Below are 17,836 nucleotides of genomic sequence, written 5' to 3' on the forward strand. Positions count from 1 at the left end.
GAAAAAAGGAACCGTGAATAGGCTCAATCAAAAGTTCTTTATAAATGAAAACAACAGTGAGATACAGCTATGCACATAGTAGAAGGAGCAAAATTATTATTATTTTTTAATTGGCAATACCAATTACAGTAGGTGAATAATTAGAACTCTCACTCACTGCTAGTGGGAATGCAAAATGTATAAACACTTTGGAACATAATTTGGTAATTTCTTAGAAAGAAAACTAAGCATAACCTTGCCATAGGATCCAAAAATCCTAGGTATTTACTCAATTTATCTGAAAAGTTATGTTTGCACAAAACTGAATATTTATAGTGAATTTATTTATAATCACTGAAAACTAGAAGCAGCCAAGATGTCCTTCAACAGTTGAATGGAAAGACAAATTATGATGCATCCATACAATGAAATGAAAAAAAAAAGCCAGTCTGAAGGAGCTACATAATATGTTATTCCAATTGTATGACATTTTTTTTAATATGTGAAATTTATTGTCAGATTGGTTTCCATACAACACCCGGTGCTCATCCCAAAAGATGCCCTCTTCAATACCCATCACTCTATGACATTTTGGAAAAACAAAACTGTAGCTGAAGTGAAAAGACCAGTGTTTGCCAGGAATCCAGGGATGGGGCAGAGAGTTGATCAGGTGAAACACAGATGATTTTTTAGATAGGCAAAGTTATTCTGTGTTATACTTTAATTATTGATACATGGCATTCGGCATTTGCCAAAACTCAGAACTGTAGAGCACTGAGAGGAAACCTTAACATGCAAATTTGAAAAATCAATTAGGAGGTCAGTGGAACTTGGGATGTAGAATGAGACAAAACAATAACTTTTTTATGAATGTAAGAAACAACCACATGGAAGAAGTGGGGAGGAAATGGTGCTGACCTAATTAACCTTGGGAACTCCTGGGATCTGTAAGAGTAAGGCAAAAAGAGCTATGTATAAGCACTAGTTGATAAAATTATTTTCCACCAGTGGTTCAGGATTAACAATGTTGATATCATTATACTTATAAACAGGAAATTGATCAATGAAGTAAAGGGATGGTAGATGGTGGGAGCCAGGTTTCTTACACTTGGCATACAAAGTTACCAACAAGCAAGAGAGAAGTGGACAGTGATCTATGTGGTGATGAATTAGAGTTGGAGACATTAGTAGGAACTTGTGGTTGGCTTATTATAGATACAGATGTTTTCTTATAGAAATATTTATAGGTATGTGTCTATATATGGGTTAATATACACACATATATCTGCTCAGCTGAGATGTCAGCTGAGATGGCCTATAAACAATGACACTCCAGTAGCAACAAACAGATTTGAGTCCAGATCTTGATTTCTGATACTATTCTCCAAGAAAAGGAACCAGGGTTCTCTAGGGAGATGGGTGATTCCAGAATTGGGGCAGTAAATGTACAACATGAACCTAGAGCTTATTTCAGTAACATAAAGTAAGAAAGTGCTCAAAACCAAACCCAAACAAACAACACACTGGGGTATGTCAAGGGGACACAGGAGCCAACTCAAAGAGCTCCTAAATAGCTAAAATTCCAACAATTTGGGCCATTAAATAAGGCGATATTGGATTATATAATTCAAAATATAAAATAAATATCAATTAGCCCATATTCATATAAATTATTGAATAAACAAATAAATGGGGACAGAATAGACAAATATTCTATGAATAAGAATTCCAAATGATGTATGTAGGTATCCTCTTATCTTCCTCAAGCAGGTGGAGTATAACTCTCCCCTCCTTAAGTGGGAACTGCACATAGTAACTTCTTCCAAAGAGTACAGTATGGAAAGGGGGGAAAGATTAACTTTACAGTGGAGAAACCTCACAAACACTACCTCACTACCTCACAAACACTACCTTTGATCAAAATCAAAACCAACAAAACTAAGTCACACTGATAGTATTTAACCTTGGTATGATGTGATGAAAATGACACTTCACCTCTGGAGTCTTCCTGCCAAAAACACATAACCCCTTATCATTGAGAGAGAATATCAGACAAATTCCAACTGAAGGGCATTCCAAAAAATACCTGAGAAGTCCTTTTGAAAACTGTCAAGGCTATCAAAAGCAAGAGAAGTCTGAGAAACTGCTTCGGCCAAGTGGAGTCTGAGGAGGCATTACAACTAAAATCAATACAATATTCTGAATGAGATCTTGAAATAGAAAAAGGATATTAGAGAAAAAATAAGGAAATCTGAATCAAGTGGTGACTTTTAAAAAATATGTCAGTATTTGTTCATTAATTGTGACAAATGGACCATACTAACGTAAGATGTTAATAGAGGAAACAGTGCCTAGTGTATGCGAATTCTGCATTTTTGTTTTGTAATTCTAAAACTATTCTCAAAATACAATTTATTTTAAAAATTTAATGTTTGCTTGCAAATTGTCAATCAGTAAGCAAATACTTGTTGAGCCCCTTTGCTTGCAGAACTGTGTAGCCTTTGCCTCAGAGGGAAATTTAGAACCACTGAAGCCAGTCAGGAAAAAACAAACCATGGTTTGTATAAATGGCCAGGTAGAGATGAACACATTTAAAATCTACAGATACCAGCAATATCATTGAAAACTTTTAGATAAAGGAAAATAAAGTAGTAACAGATTAAAATGAGCACCTAACTGAGGGCTTGGTTGTAGGTAAGAATCCACATCCCCCTAACACTAGATTTGGAAGCAAGAAGGAATGTTTGTATTTTAAATAGAAAGCAAATTCTTAAGAATTCATGATTCCAAACCTCTGAGAATCAAACCTTCCCAAAACCTCTGCCTGCCTACACCCCTAGTTCTTATAAAGGCATTTCCCTAAGCTGTGTGCTGTGTGAAAAAATCCAGAATTTTTTTAGAGTGCATTTGCAAACCTAAAGATACTGGAATATAGAGAGTGTTAAATTTAACAAAAAGATGACTTTATTCCTTAATTATACTTTTAAATCTTGACCCTGGGGGCACCTGACTGGCTCAGTAGGTTAAAGCATGTGAGTCTTGATCTCAAGAGTTGTGAGTTCAGGCCCTATGTTGGGCATACAGCTTACTTAAAAAAATAAAAAATTAAATAAAATAAGATGGATGGTACTCATGAACATAGAAACATGAGTTTCTTGCATTTTTTAAAAAGTCTTGCCCCTATGTCTCTGGGCTATCTGGCTTAATCCTACCCTAAATAACAGTGGTGTATTTAAGGTGTACCTAAATCATTTCCCCCACTTTTATTTCATATCATTATTCATACTTCTAAAAACAATTCACTCCTTGGAGAAAGTTAATAATTAACCAAGCAAAATCTATTTATGAAAGTGGTATATTGATTTTCTCTTTGAAAAGTGTATCTGTTTGTATTAACATCTTCTATTATTGAGCAGACAGCTTGGGTCACAAGGTCTTTAACACACTGAGATCAGTTTGCTTTGAAACTCCATGTCATATTCTGGTCAGTCTAGTGATGTTCCTTTATTTATTCCTGTGACTCTGCTGTTATCCACATGATTACATCTGTTACCAGTGCTTTCCCACTGAATTTTTACTCTCTGCTCTGAGAACTGTATCTTCCATTTGCTACCTTTTTCTATGTCCAGAAATTGATATCAGTTTGCAACTCAGCTCCATTCCTTCCATTGAAAGAAAAACAAAATTCTCACACAATCTGCTATATCTGCTAGATATAGCAGATTCTACAGAAAGATTGGGGTGATAAAAGGGTTTACAAGTTACAAATGTAAAATTCAGTATTAACTATCTTTGGTGTAAAAGAATTTATTCAGTCACTCAGCTTTATCCTTCCATCAACCTTCCCCCCTTTCTTCCATCACCCTGTTCTCTGTATGTATAAATGAAACACAAAAAGGCAAAAATAGACATAAATATTTTCTAAAAGCAAATTCTTTCTCTTTTCTTATGTAGAACTGCATTTCTTTCAGGTTTCCTCCACACATTTGGCTTTGGTACAGTTTTTGTATAACCCACCATTTGCTGGATTATGTTTGTACTTACAAGCAAGACAGAGTTATTTATTTTTACTCCGGGATTTAATTGTCTAAAATTTCCCCATGAGCTGCTGCTCCAGATATTACAATGGAATTGTACCAAAGCCACAAAACATGTAATTAACTTCATTTCAAACACATGGAAGAATGCCTCCTTTAATGTCCTACACATTGTTAAAATTTACAGTCAAAAATATTCTTTTTCTGATTTGAATTTTCAGAAGCATTTGACAGAGTTAATGACTTCCCCCTTGAAAGTTACTCTTCCGTAACCAGATAATCTTTATCAATCATTTTTTTTGCTGGTTATCTATCAGCTTTCTGGCTTCTGAATATTGGAGTGACCCAGGGCTCTGTCTTTAGTCCTCTTTTCCCTCTATTTTCACTCCCCAGATGGTATCACTTTAACTCATGAGATTTCTCTATTAACTACAAGTAATGAGCCCCAACTTTTATCTCTGTCTCTAATCTCTCATGTGAAGTCTGCACTTGACTGTCTAGCTGCCTACATAATGTCTTCTTTGTGAAGTCTAGATCCCCTCAAATTTAACATATCCTCATACTGAATGATTTTCCCCCAAATCTTCACCTCCTATATTCTTCTCTTTCTATGTAATTTAAAGCACGCCTCTTCCTATTAAACCCCATGTCTTATCTGTCAGTGGTGTAACAGTGTCTTCTTTTAAAATAAAACCAAAGCTTAACTGTCTCTCACCACCTCACTGCTACCATCTTATCCATACCATTATCATCTCTTCCATGGAGAAGTTCTTCTCTTATACTTGTCCTTTTACAGTGTGTTCTCCACGAAGCTGAGGGATCTTATTAAAATGTAAGAAAGTATTTTTCCTCACTTCAACACCCCTCCAATGGACCCCAATCTCACATAGGGTAAATCCTAAATGTTTAACATAGCCAAAAATGTTTTGTGTAATTAGCACGATATATATATATATATATATATATATATATATATATATATATACACACACACACACACATACATACATATATACATACATATATATACATACATATATATACATACATATATATAAAATATAATTAATACATACATATACATACATATACATACATACATATATACATGCATATATACATATATGTATATATATATACATACACACATATATACACATATATACATATATATACATATATACATATATATATACACATACATATACATACATATATATGTATGTATACATACATATATGTACATACATACACACATATATACATACATACATATATATATACATATATATATATATATATATATATATATATTATATAATTAATGTAATCTCTGACCTGATCTCTCATCCTCCTCTTGGTCCCACATAATCATACTGACTCTCATGCTGTTTGTGTAGTAAATCAATCACATTCAGTCGGCAGGGCCATTTTACTTGCTGTTCCTCCAATGTTTTTATTCCCTTAGTCCAATTAAATTGCTTTGAAAATGGAACCTTGCCAATGAGGCCTTTCCTGTCCACATTATCTAAAATTATACCCCTTCTCACAAGCAACCTATCCCTCATCCTTCCTTGCTTTATTTTTCTCCATAATACTTTAACCTGGCACATTATACATTTCTTTGTTATATTTTTCTTCCAATTTAAAAGTAAGCTCAGTATCTGGCATATAGAAGATAATGATGTTTATTTAATTTATGAGTCATTTCTCTTCAATGTTTAAAATTTTTCTGAAAGATTTTATAGATAACTTACCATTCAGTGAATCCGTGTGTAGTCCTAAACTGTCCTATAGATACAGAATCTATGCAGAAAGAGCGTGAGTAGATATTTTATGTCTGTTTACTCGTTTCTGAAGAGACATTAAAATACTGAGATTGTGTCACAGTTTGAACCATTTGTCTCAGTATGTAATGTTTAATATTGGCAGTAAAGGTATATTTAACTTGGATTGGGAAATACATGTTATCAGTAACCTGAGTCTGAAGTTAGGACTCTTTCAATCAAAGAAGCAAAGTGTTAAGATTTCTAAAATAATTTGAAGGATATAAAGGAAGTTATAGAGCAAGTATTTCTATTAGTAACCTCTATTACTGTCTCTTATTCCTATTCTTGGTATTTATATTGGGACCATTAACTCACTTCCTTTTTCACAGCCCCTGACATTTAACTCTAGGCTTAAGAAAGCTACAGTGTCCTCTCATTGATACTACTTTCATGTAGTCACATTATATGTGGCTTATCCCAGCCAATTTTAGCAATCCCAGCAAATTTTAGATAGACTCAATCACAAGATTTTCTTCGATGCTACCGCAAGGAGTCAATGGAGCGGCCAAAATCTAGATTCAATTTTATGTAGATAGAATTGCTCTGGAAGAGTCATCAGTGAAAAGAATCCACCTAAGGAAATTATAAACCAAAAGAAACAAGTTCTTCCAATGAATATACCTACATCTCTCCAACTAAAGTATTATGGAAAACATAAAAACTAAGATTCCCAGAAAGAAAGAAAAAAAAAAAACACTATGAATATTCTTTCCTCTTTTCTGTAGAAAGCAATTTCCTTATAAGACGAAGTTACTTATCTTTTGGGAAAGACACAATAAAACTGTTTCTCAGAAGTCTTAAATATTCATGGAATGATACATATGACTAATGTAATAATTTAGAGGGTTTTTTTTTTGGTGATGATCTTTGTCCAAATAGTAATTTATTCAACAAATCCAAGCCCTATTCATAAAACATGAAATAGAATTATCTGCTAAATATTCCCAAAGTAATGGTTTGAGTAGATTCACACAGATAATATAGAGCTATGGGAAAATTGGGTGAGGGAAAGTGAGGTGAGGCTTTTTTCATGAACTTTAGGGCTATATGTATAGGGTTTCAAACCTGGCCAATTCAATTTAGACCATACAAATATTCATTGATACAAAACAATACACATATTTTGGGATGAGCACTGGGTATTGTATGGGAAACAATTTGACAATAAATTTCATATATTAAAAAAGATAATAAAAAGAAAAAAATAAATAAATAAAAACCAATACACAAATAAAAGCAAAAATAAATGTGATGTAACTCCAGTCTTCAGATAGCTTATAATTTTAATAGATACTACTAGATATGCAAATTAGAATAATATCAAGGAAAATAAGGTAAGCACCATTAAATATGGAGAATATATTGTGGTAGCTCAAAGTAGTGTAAGATTATATAGATAGACATGTTTTTTTCACATGTCATCTTTCTAACGATCATTTCTTTTTTTTTTTTAATGTTTATTTATTTTTGAGACAGAGAGAGACAGAGCATGAATGGGGGAGGGTCAGAGAGAGAGGGAGACACAGAATCTGAAGCAGGCTCCAGGCCCTGAGCTGCCAGCACAGAGCCTGACGCAGGGCTCAAAGTCATGGACCGTGAGATCATGACGTGAGCGGAAGTCGGACGCTCAACCGACTGAGCCACCCAGGTGCCCCCTAACGATCATTTCTATTTCTACTTATTTCCAAACAGGGAGCACCTACTTATATTGAAGAACTGCCAAAAGAGTAACAAGTATTAGTGAAATAGCTAAACTTTAATATGTATGTTCATATATTCTTAAAAGTAAACATGACATTTCTTGATCAAGGAAAATTATTTCCTACAGCAATAATTGCATTGGTTGCCCTTGCCTTTATCTTCCCTTCCTCTGATTCTACCCATGACAGCCAGATGGACATCTCCATGCATACAACAGGGTCTGCATCACAGTAGATGAACTTCCAAATATGAATATGGCAGCTTATACATGTTGCACCTCTACTCTTGAGAGAGAGAGAGAGAGAGAGAGAGAGAGAGAGAGAGAGAGAGAGATCTCCCTATTGTAAACAAATTATCCTTGGGAAGAGAAGGAAAAGAATCCTGGGTCCTTACTCACTGAAAGATAAATAAATGTCTACAAGGGCGAGATAAGACAAGAATCTCTGGGCTCACACACGTTGCAGTATTTTTATGGTTCTTGGTTTTATTCCCTTTTGAATATAAGCATGTTCTACGTTGAGACAAAACTCCCAGAGTTCTCAAAACCTATAGAATCATCTTTTAATTTCCAAGCCTTGTTTATTTTTTTTTAAGTTTATTTATTTGTTTTGAGAGAAGGGGGGAGGGGCAGAGAGAGAGAGGGAAAGATAGAATCCCAAGAGAGAATCCCAACACAGGGCTCAGACTCCTGAACCTTGAGATCATGACCTGAGCCAAAGTCAGGCGCTTAACCGACTGAGCCACCCAGATGCCCTCCAAGCCTTGTTTATTAACCCCAACTTCCAATAAAATTTACTTATAAAGCCCTAACCATACAGAAACATAAAAATTATATCCTCTATAGAACCACCAATATTTTAAATGAAAAAGAATATCATTTTTCATAGTGATTAAATGATAATTGATTTTTATCAAATATCTTCAAGACATTTGTATTATAAACCAATTTGAGTCACAAAGAGAAAAATAATGGCATGATGTTCTCCTAGTCCTCATCATGGGATCATTCATTTTTCTGTACTCATCTATTAATAGTTGGAGTTTCTTAAAGTGCATTTTATCCTCCTTTTTTCATTCAGATTCTTTCCCTAAGCTGTCTCACACACACCCATGCCTTGTACAATTCATAAAATTATATTTCTAAAATTAGATCTTTAACCCAGAGCTCTCTTCTGACCCCACATTAGTGCTTCCTTGATACCTTCTTTGAGTATCTCCAAGAAACCTGAAACATAAAAAGCCCATTATTGAAATCATGGTCCTCATGACCACGAGGTGCCATTTTCCATGTTTCTCCCTTCAGTGAATGATGTCACTGTGAATCCAACTACAGAAGCAAGAAACCAAGTCATCCTGATTCTTCCCATTCTTTCATCTTCATATTTAAGCCATAGCCAAAATCTCTGAAATTTTATCTCATAAATTTTCTAATCTTTCTGTTTCTTTCCATCCCCACTGTCACAAGTGTAATCTGACCTGCTCTCATCTCCTGCTTGAATTATTGCAATAGCTTTTTTACACTGTTCAATATGGTAGCCACTAGTCACACATAGCTATTTAAGTTTAAATTTAAATTAGCTAAAATTTGAAATTCAATCACTTTTCAGGGTGCCTGGATGGCTCAGTCAGGTACGTGTCCAACTTTTGTTGTTGGCTCAGATCATGATCTGACAGTTCTGTGAGTTCGAACCTGATGTCAGACTCTGTGCTGACAGAGCAGAGCCTGCCTGAGATACTCCCTCTCTCTCTCTGCCCCTCCTTCGCTCACATTCTCTCTGTCTTTCTCAAAGTAAATAAAGCTTAAAAAATTTTCAGTCACATTTCAAGTGAACAGCCTGGCTATATAACATTTCTATCACATTTGTAACAAGTTTCTGTTAGATTTCACTATATCTAAAGTGCTCTATATAAATCTACTTTACTCCCATCTAGTTAATTATTCGCATTGGACACAAATTTAGATATTTAAAATACAATAAAAAAAAACTTAAGCCATTCACAGACAGAATTTAAATATTTCATTGGCTTTCTTTCTGCTTTTAGGCTTTCACCTTCCACTAAATGAAAGTGATTACTTTGACTAAAAAATTCTGCACCAAACCCAATGGCTCCTGATTATTCTGCACACTATTTATCTAGACTCACTCTATAATTATCTATAATCTAACTATGTTGAATTTTCCCCCAATTTTTAAATGACCTTCCCCATCCTTCTTCCCACTTTAAGGAATTTGAAGTAGCAGTACCCAGATCATGAAATACTTTTGCCTAATACTTCCTGCCTTTTTTTGGTTAACCATTCAACCATTAATTTCAAATCACTTGTCAAAACCTCAGGAAAATCTGCTTTAGCATCCTTGATCAGGTCAAATCCTCCTGCTTTAAATAATCATGTATAATATACCTCTTCTTGAAAAAATTTATTATAGCTGCAATTTTAAATGTATATGTGTAATATTTGATTAAAGAGGGCAGAGATGATACCTGGTTTTGCTCAGTTATAGTGATTAGTTCAGAGAAGCTACTTATATATTTTTGTTGGGTGAATTAAAGTCTCCTTGTAACTTCACTCTTGTAGCTATGCTATAATGACAGCAATTTGACTATCATCAAAGGCATGCCAGTTAATGTGCTTCGTTGAAAACAAAGAGACTCTGACTACAGTGAAAGTCCTTTGGAAGGATATCTAGGAAGTCCAATAACCATGAAAAAGAGCTGCAACTAGCAAATAACACAGCCTATGTCATGTCCTTGTCATTCACAGAGTGCTGCCAGTAGCCCGGGCACATTGAACTCCCACTACTGCTGGCACCACTGGACTCTTAACTCCACTGGGCACTGAGTGAATAATCCTCAGCTCTTACTGCTCTATTGGTCCCTATTGAAAGCATCTGACTGGGAGAACCTCAGTCACAGTCCATTACGGGCCCAATGCCCAGATGGGATGTATAACCACTAATCACAAGATAAGAGTCATTTCCCTAAGCCTAGTGTCAGTCATTCCTTTGGCCGGAATTGAGACACACAGTTCAGTTTGAGACACACAACCACTGGTAGAGACAAGCAACCCATGGCCACGGTAAGAAGGGCTCCAAGCCCATATTCCTGTCATCAAAATTTCTGACTTTGGTCAGTTAAATTTGTAACAGTTCATGAGAGGCAGCACACAGCGCACAAGGGAACACAGGTCAAAATTCAGGCTTACTAACAGACAGCTACACAGCTCAATGAGCACTCTAGCCACAGAGTGCAGGTTCTCCAGGAGACAGCGGAGCCAGTTAACAGACCAAATCCAGAGAAGAAAGACTTCCAGTAACACCTAGAGTCCCTCTCACATAATGCTATGTTAGGGTTCAGCCCATATCCATGGGGTGACTACACACTGTGCTTTTTCTCTTGTGGTTTCTACCGTCTCTAATACCCAGCCATCAAAATCCAAGTTTCAATGGCCTTTCATGAAACCTTTGTGAAACCCAATTGGTGAATGATTTTCACTCTAGTGAAGTAGCATAATACTTTGTATATGATATAATATGCCATTAATAATGGGCTGTAATAGATGCAGTGATCACGTCGATGATGCTAGAAGTTCCTTTCCTGCAGAACAAGGGGCAAAATATTTTATAATAATCATTACCACTCTTGATACATATCCCACTCCTCCTGACTAGATCTCAATAACATTTGTTAAACTAATGACTACTTACCAATTGGATTAGCAAATGTTTATTTGTTTGTTTTATTAACAATGTCCAGAGTCATGTGTATACTTTATAGAAAATATTGACGTTGATACATTAGCAATAAAAAGAAGAATCAAGTTCGGTGGTTTCCCAAAACTTTATTATAGTTTTTGGATTCCTGTATTCAAAAAAAGAAAAAAAAGCCTACTTGTGAACCATGAGAAAGCTAACCTTTCCAAAGGTGGCACGATTTTGACATAGGCAATTTTTTATTTTTACCTTTCTGCCTCTGGTAATGACAAAAAGCACAGTCTTCTAACAGTGAAGCAAGATTTTGAAACTAGCTCCTTGGAAAAATTCAGTAGGCTCAGTTCTATTCTCAGTTGTGTTAAAAGGTTGACTGACCTGGGGCAGTGCAGCTCATCTGTGCCTTATTCTTAGTCCCTGGGAGAAAAACAGTGGTAGTCGTCTCTTAAATTTCCCTTCAAAGTTGTATTGAAATGACAAACATCTCTGAAAGGCTTTGAGTTGCTTAGAGAATGAGTATTTATGATATGATCCACTGTTAACTACATTGAAGCCAGACTTCAAACAGATAATGCTTAACTTTTTCAAAACTGTATCCCGTGATGACAATGAATCATTTTGGCACCCTTGATAGGAAGTTATCAATTGCATATAACAAAAAACTTACGTTCTGACTCTAACTTAATAACAAAGAAAAAGTTTTGATATATACTCATCACACATAGTTAATATTATTTTATTATTCAATGTTGCAATTCTATGCAGAAATGATTAAATTAAATGATTAAATTTCAATCCTGCAGCTTTAGGATGGAGTCTCCTCTCTGTAAGAAACACTGTGCTTTAGATATAAATAACTCTGTCATATATTTCCAAAACAAGATAAGTGGATATTCATGAGTCCTGAGTATTCTCCCATTTGAACTTAGACATCAGACTAGAATTGAGAATCTTAGAAGCATCAAAGCTCTGATTATAATAAAAAAGCCTCCACTAAACCTATAATAGCAGACATTGTTGCTCAACCACAAAGGTATAAACCAGCGTCTGAAATGAACAGACTACATATCACCTCATCACCTTCAGATTTCTGATCAAAATTCACTTTTACAGAGAAACTGTGCTTTGTTGTATTAAATAGAGCAATAGCTTCGTCTTCTCCATCTCTCTCAATCTTACCTTGCTTCATTTTTTTTCTTCATAAGCCCTCACCACACCTGACATCATGGGGGTTTTGTATTTGTTTTTCCCACCAAAATGGAAGATATGTAAGAGTAGGGACCCATCTGCAAATTTTGTTCTTTTTACTATTTACCCCCAGTGCCCATAACAGCATATCAAAGGTGCTTAACAAGTGTGGCTGAATGGATGACCATGTTATTTCTGGTCCCCCAACCTACCCCAAACACATCTTTGAACTTAGTTGGAACACTAGGCTTATATAAGTGGTAAATTATCAAAGTATTTTTATGTTTTTGACATTTTTATATTCTGTAGTTGATCAGTCAATACTAGAATTTAGTGAGACTAAATATTATAGAAAAGACATTTTATTTTTTTAAAAAATTTTAATGTTTATTTATTTTTGAGACAGAGAGAGAGTGAGTGGAGGAGGGGCAGAGAGGGAGACTCTAAGCTGTCAGCACAGAGCCGGATGCAGGGCTCGAAACTGAGCCAAAGTTGGACACTTAAGCGACTGAACCACCCAGGCACCCCTATACAAAAGACATTTGAAAACTCACATACACCAGAGGCCATCTTTCTGAAAGCAATGGAAATTGGTGGGCTCTGCTACCCCAACCCATTTCAATGAGAGCAGTTACTTTGTATTTTTCTTGCTTAAATATAAGTTCCATTTTATCAAATAGTTTTGTGGCTTTAGAAAGTTTGAAACTACTTATATGAAGCTGTGTAAGATATCATTTTTCAAATGACTGTAGTTGAATTTAAACATAAAAATAGTTACTTATTCAGAAGATATTATATTTTCAATATCGTTCTAGGATTTTAAAAAAATAGAGTATTGATTAAATAATGAAAACTATTGGGGCACCTGGGTGGCTCAGTCTGTTAAGCATCCAACTTCAGCTCAGGTCATCATCTCACGGTCCGTGGGTTCCAGCCCTGTGTTGGGCTCTGTGCTGACAGCTCGGCAGCTCGGAGCCTGGAGCCTGCTTCGGATTCTGTGTCTCCATCTCTCTCTCTGACCATCCCCTGCTCACACTCTGTCTCTGTCTCTCTCTCTCTTTACAAAAATAAATAGACATTAAAAATAATGAAAACTATTACCTTTGCTTTTAAATGGTATGTGGTGTAGTTGTATGTTGGAGAGTCAAAATTAATATGCATAAGATACTGTAAGCAATACAAAATGTCATTGAATTAAATACAAAATTTAATGTGTCACATATGCTAAATGACTTTGAGAACAGGGAAGGCGGACACAGGGAGATGAATAAGGAAAATTATACATGATGTTGCAGTTAATCATTTAGTTCTAAATTAAATTATGGCAATGAGAATGAAGGTTATTAAAAAAAAGATGTTTCAAAAAAAAATGGAAAATCTTAAACTATGTTTAACATACTTTTTAAAATAGGTATTGAAATATCTGAGAAAAAAATTAAATAGTACTTAAAATGGGAATAGTTAGATTATTTTGCACTTGAAAAGAATAAATTATTTTATCTGTAAAGTTATGCAGAATTTATAATTCTACCATGATGCTAAATAAATGAGATTCCTTTCCACTTTCTCATGTATTAGAATGTCAAATTGAACATTACATATTATGCATTAGAGGCATGTTTATTTTTGTGTGTGCAAATTATGAAGAAAAAATTGTTTTTACATTTACTTATTATTTCAGAATAAATATGTAATCATTTCACTATGAAGTATATTTCAAAGGACATTATTCAGTTTGATTATGGAGCTGAGATGTTAAGGATTTGAAATTGAGGATTTCAGGATTCTGTAAAACTGTGGGTTGCCATGATGCAATCCTCAGAGAGGTTTAGATAATCATTTGCCTTTCATTACATAACTGCAGAAATACTGAAAGCCATATAATTATCATTTGTTTTGCATCCTTTTTCGTCCCTTGATCTTTTTGCTGTTGCCCACCTCTTCTTTCTTGCCAATGTACCTGCTTCCCACCATGTGCTCGCTATCCCGCCAATGCGCTCCCTTCAACCTATTTCTAATTGACTCTGAATTTCTGGGTGACAGAACTTGAAAATACACAAACTCATTAGATTTATGACCTATGACTAATTCTCATATAGTAAAATATATTAGCTCTATTTGCACATTGTAATATGAGGCTATTAAGAGATGTTTTTGTTTCTTTCTACATGTTGTTTTTATTTTATCGTTTGGGACAATGGAACTTCCTGGGTATGTGACCTCACATAGAAAATACAAAAAGATATATAGGCTAAAATTCAAGTTCCATAGTAATATTTTTTAATATAAGAAAACAATAACTATAAAATGCTAATAATCATTTTTAGTGGTAACCCACTTGTGAGATTAATCTTTAGACCTTAAATATGCCTCGGGACAATGAACAAACAACCAAGACATAATAAAGAATAAACTAAAGCAGTGCTAAGAATATATCTGATTTTAAGTTGGACAAAATTTGTACTAGATCGATCACAAATATTTGTTAATAATCTTTGAAATTAATTATTACATAGACTTCAGACTGCATGTGGGCTGTGTATCTAAAGAAATATAAACATATTTTACAAAAAGAAGTTAATAAGATATCTACAACTCTTAATTTCCTGTTCCTGAATTACAATTTCATATATTGGATCAGGTCCATTAAAAAGCTTCTAAGGACACACTCTCCCTTGTGTGTGTGTGTGTGTGTGTGTGTGTGTGTGTGTGTGTGTGTAGATACACAAGCTTTCTGGAGATACACAGATACACATGCACTTTAGTATTATATGATTAAGCGTTATGAAAGTCTGGGCCATCTAATTGTGTAGTTCTACTTATGCCTTCTGGATCTGATCAAATCCAATCTCATTATTCTATTTCCATTGTACAAGGGCTTGCTTTTTTGTTCTTGTGGCTTTACATTCAGTGAATCTAATAATATCCAACTCAAAATGGAGAATGTAGGTCCAATGGAGAGGAACCCAGAACACTGTGAGTTATTTTACAAAAAGAGAATGTGTTTTTTTTTTGTTTTATTTGTTTTTTTGTCACAAATGGCATTGCCTTTCCCTGTAACTTTCCTGGAAATCTGCTGTTGGGTTTACCAGACACTCCACACAGCATCCTTATGCAAATGTGGTATCTCTAACAGCACTGGTTTCCTGGGATATATGGCAATGATAGAGGCATCTTGCATTGCAACCTGAACCTGTTGCAATGTTTTCTTTTTCTCTGTGTCCAACTTGAGAATTATTAGTCATGAGATTGGTAGGTTGGAACAGTATCCCCTAGTTTGGTATATGTTGCCTCCAAAATCTAAAGAAACAAACTGGAAGTTTTTTAATGATAGGCAGTGCAATTCATGGTCACTTTTTTTCTACCATATACTCCTGGACATAGACCCCTAAAAAATTTAAACAGTCCATTATTTGGCACACTTATAGAGGTCTAAGTTATCTACCAACTTCTGTTCACCAAATTCAACTAACATAATGCCATTCCTAGAGTGTACCAGTGGGATGCAGAACCTGACAGCTGAATATAGTCCCAGGGCAAAAAAGTGAATTATACTCCTGTTCTTCCCATGCAAAATCAAAATACTTTTGATTCTCTGTAGTGATTAGTAAAACTTTAAAATAAATTGAGGGGCACGTGGGGGGCTCAGATGGTTAAGTGGCTGACTCTTGATATCCATTCAGGTCATGATCTCACGGTGTGAAATCAAGCCCTGCATCAGGCTCTGTGCTGAGCTGAGCATGGAGCCTGCTTGGGATTCTCTCTCTCCCTTTCTCTCTGCCCCTCCCCCGCTTACACTCACACACATGCATGCACGTGCATGTGCTCATTCTCTCTCTCTCTCTCTCTCTCTCTCTCTCTCTCTCTCAAAATAAGTAAATAAACAAAATAAAATATAAAATATATTGAATTTTAGTAGTACAGGCACCAGTATGTAATCTTTTCCCTTCAGGAAGTATTGGCTATTTTGAGGCCTTTTCCACTATATAAAAACATTAAAATCAAGTTGAAAACTTCCTCACAAAATCCTTTTGGATTTTGTTTGGAAATGTCCTCATCCTAAACTACATTGGAAGAGAATTGACATCTTGTCAATATTTACTGTTCATATCCATGAATATTTATGTTTTATAAAAGTCTTTCAATATTTTTTAAATTTTTATTTATTTATTTTGAGAGAGAGAGAGCTCAAGAGAGGAGAGGCAGAAAGAGAGGGAGATAGAAAATCTCAAGTGGGCTCTGTGCTGGCAGCATAGTGCTCAATGTGGGGCTCGAACCCACGAACCATGAGATCATGACCAGAGTGGAAACCAGAAGGTGGATGACTAACCGGTTGAGCCAACCAGGCACCCCTTTCAGTAATTTTTTAAGTTATGTACATATAGGTCTTGAAAATATGTTACTTTTATTCCTGATCAGTTTTTGTAATTCATTATAAATGATATTTTAAAAATATATTTAAATTTCTGTTTATGATGGTACATATAAATGAAGTTGAATATGCAGTATTGACTTTAAATCCATATCACCTGCAAATAACTATACAGTTGTTTCTTTCCAATCCTTATGCATTTTAATTTCTTTTTTAATTTTTCTTACTCTGCTGGGTAGTACCTATTGTACAATGTTGAATAGAAGTGGTAGTGTATACTTTTGACTTGTTCTTGATTTTAAAAATCACATATTTTCCTTTGTTTCTAATATACTTGTGAGGTATAGAAATTTAGAGTAGAATTTGTGACTTAAACCACAGATTGAAAGAGAGTTAAAAAAGCAAATAATTATATAGTGTTAATTGTATACCAGGAAATGTTCCAAGTATTTTTTATATATTTTCATTTATCTTTATTAAAAAAAGAAACATACAAGGTAGATACTTTTATTCCTTCCATTTTAAGAAGAAAGAAACATGGCATTGAGAGTATTATGCAAATCACATATTTAACAGGGGGCTAAGCAGGGTTTAGCAATTGGGTAGTTCATCTCCTGAATTCATATTCTTAAAACTATGTTATGTTTTATTAGAATGTTAATCAGGAATTGGGGCACCTGGGTAGCGCATTCAGGTCAGCATCAGACTCTTGATTTCTGCTTAGGTCATGATCTCATGGTTTGTAAGATTGAGCCCCACATTGGGCTCTGCGCTGACAATATGGAGCTTGCTTAAGATTCTCTTTTCTTCTTTCTCACTCTCTCTGCCTCTCTCTCTCTTTCTGTCTGTCTCTCTCTCTCTCAAAAATAAACAAGTAAACTTAAAAAACTAATGTAATCAGAAATCTAGTTTTTGCTTATCTACAAAGCTCCAAATTACAGGGATTTTCCTTGAGTTTATTTCATCTCTACATATGCAAGATGAAGCAACACAGGAATTTATGTATTTTTAAGAAAATTA

The sequence above is a fragment of the Panthera leo genome, chromosome C1, assembly GCF_018350215.1.
Source record: "Panthera leo isolate Ple1 chromosome C1, P.leo_Ple1_pat1.1, whole genome shotgun sequence".
Lineage (NCBI taxonomy): Eukaryota > Metazoa > Chordata > Mammalia > Carnivora > Felidae > Panthera > Panthera leo.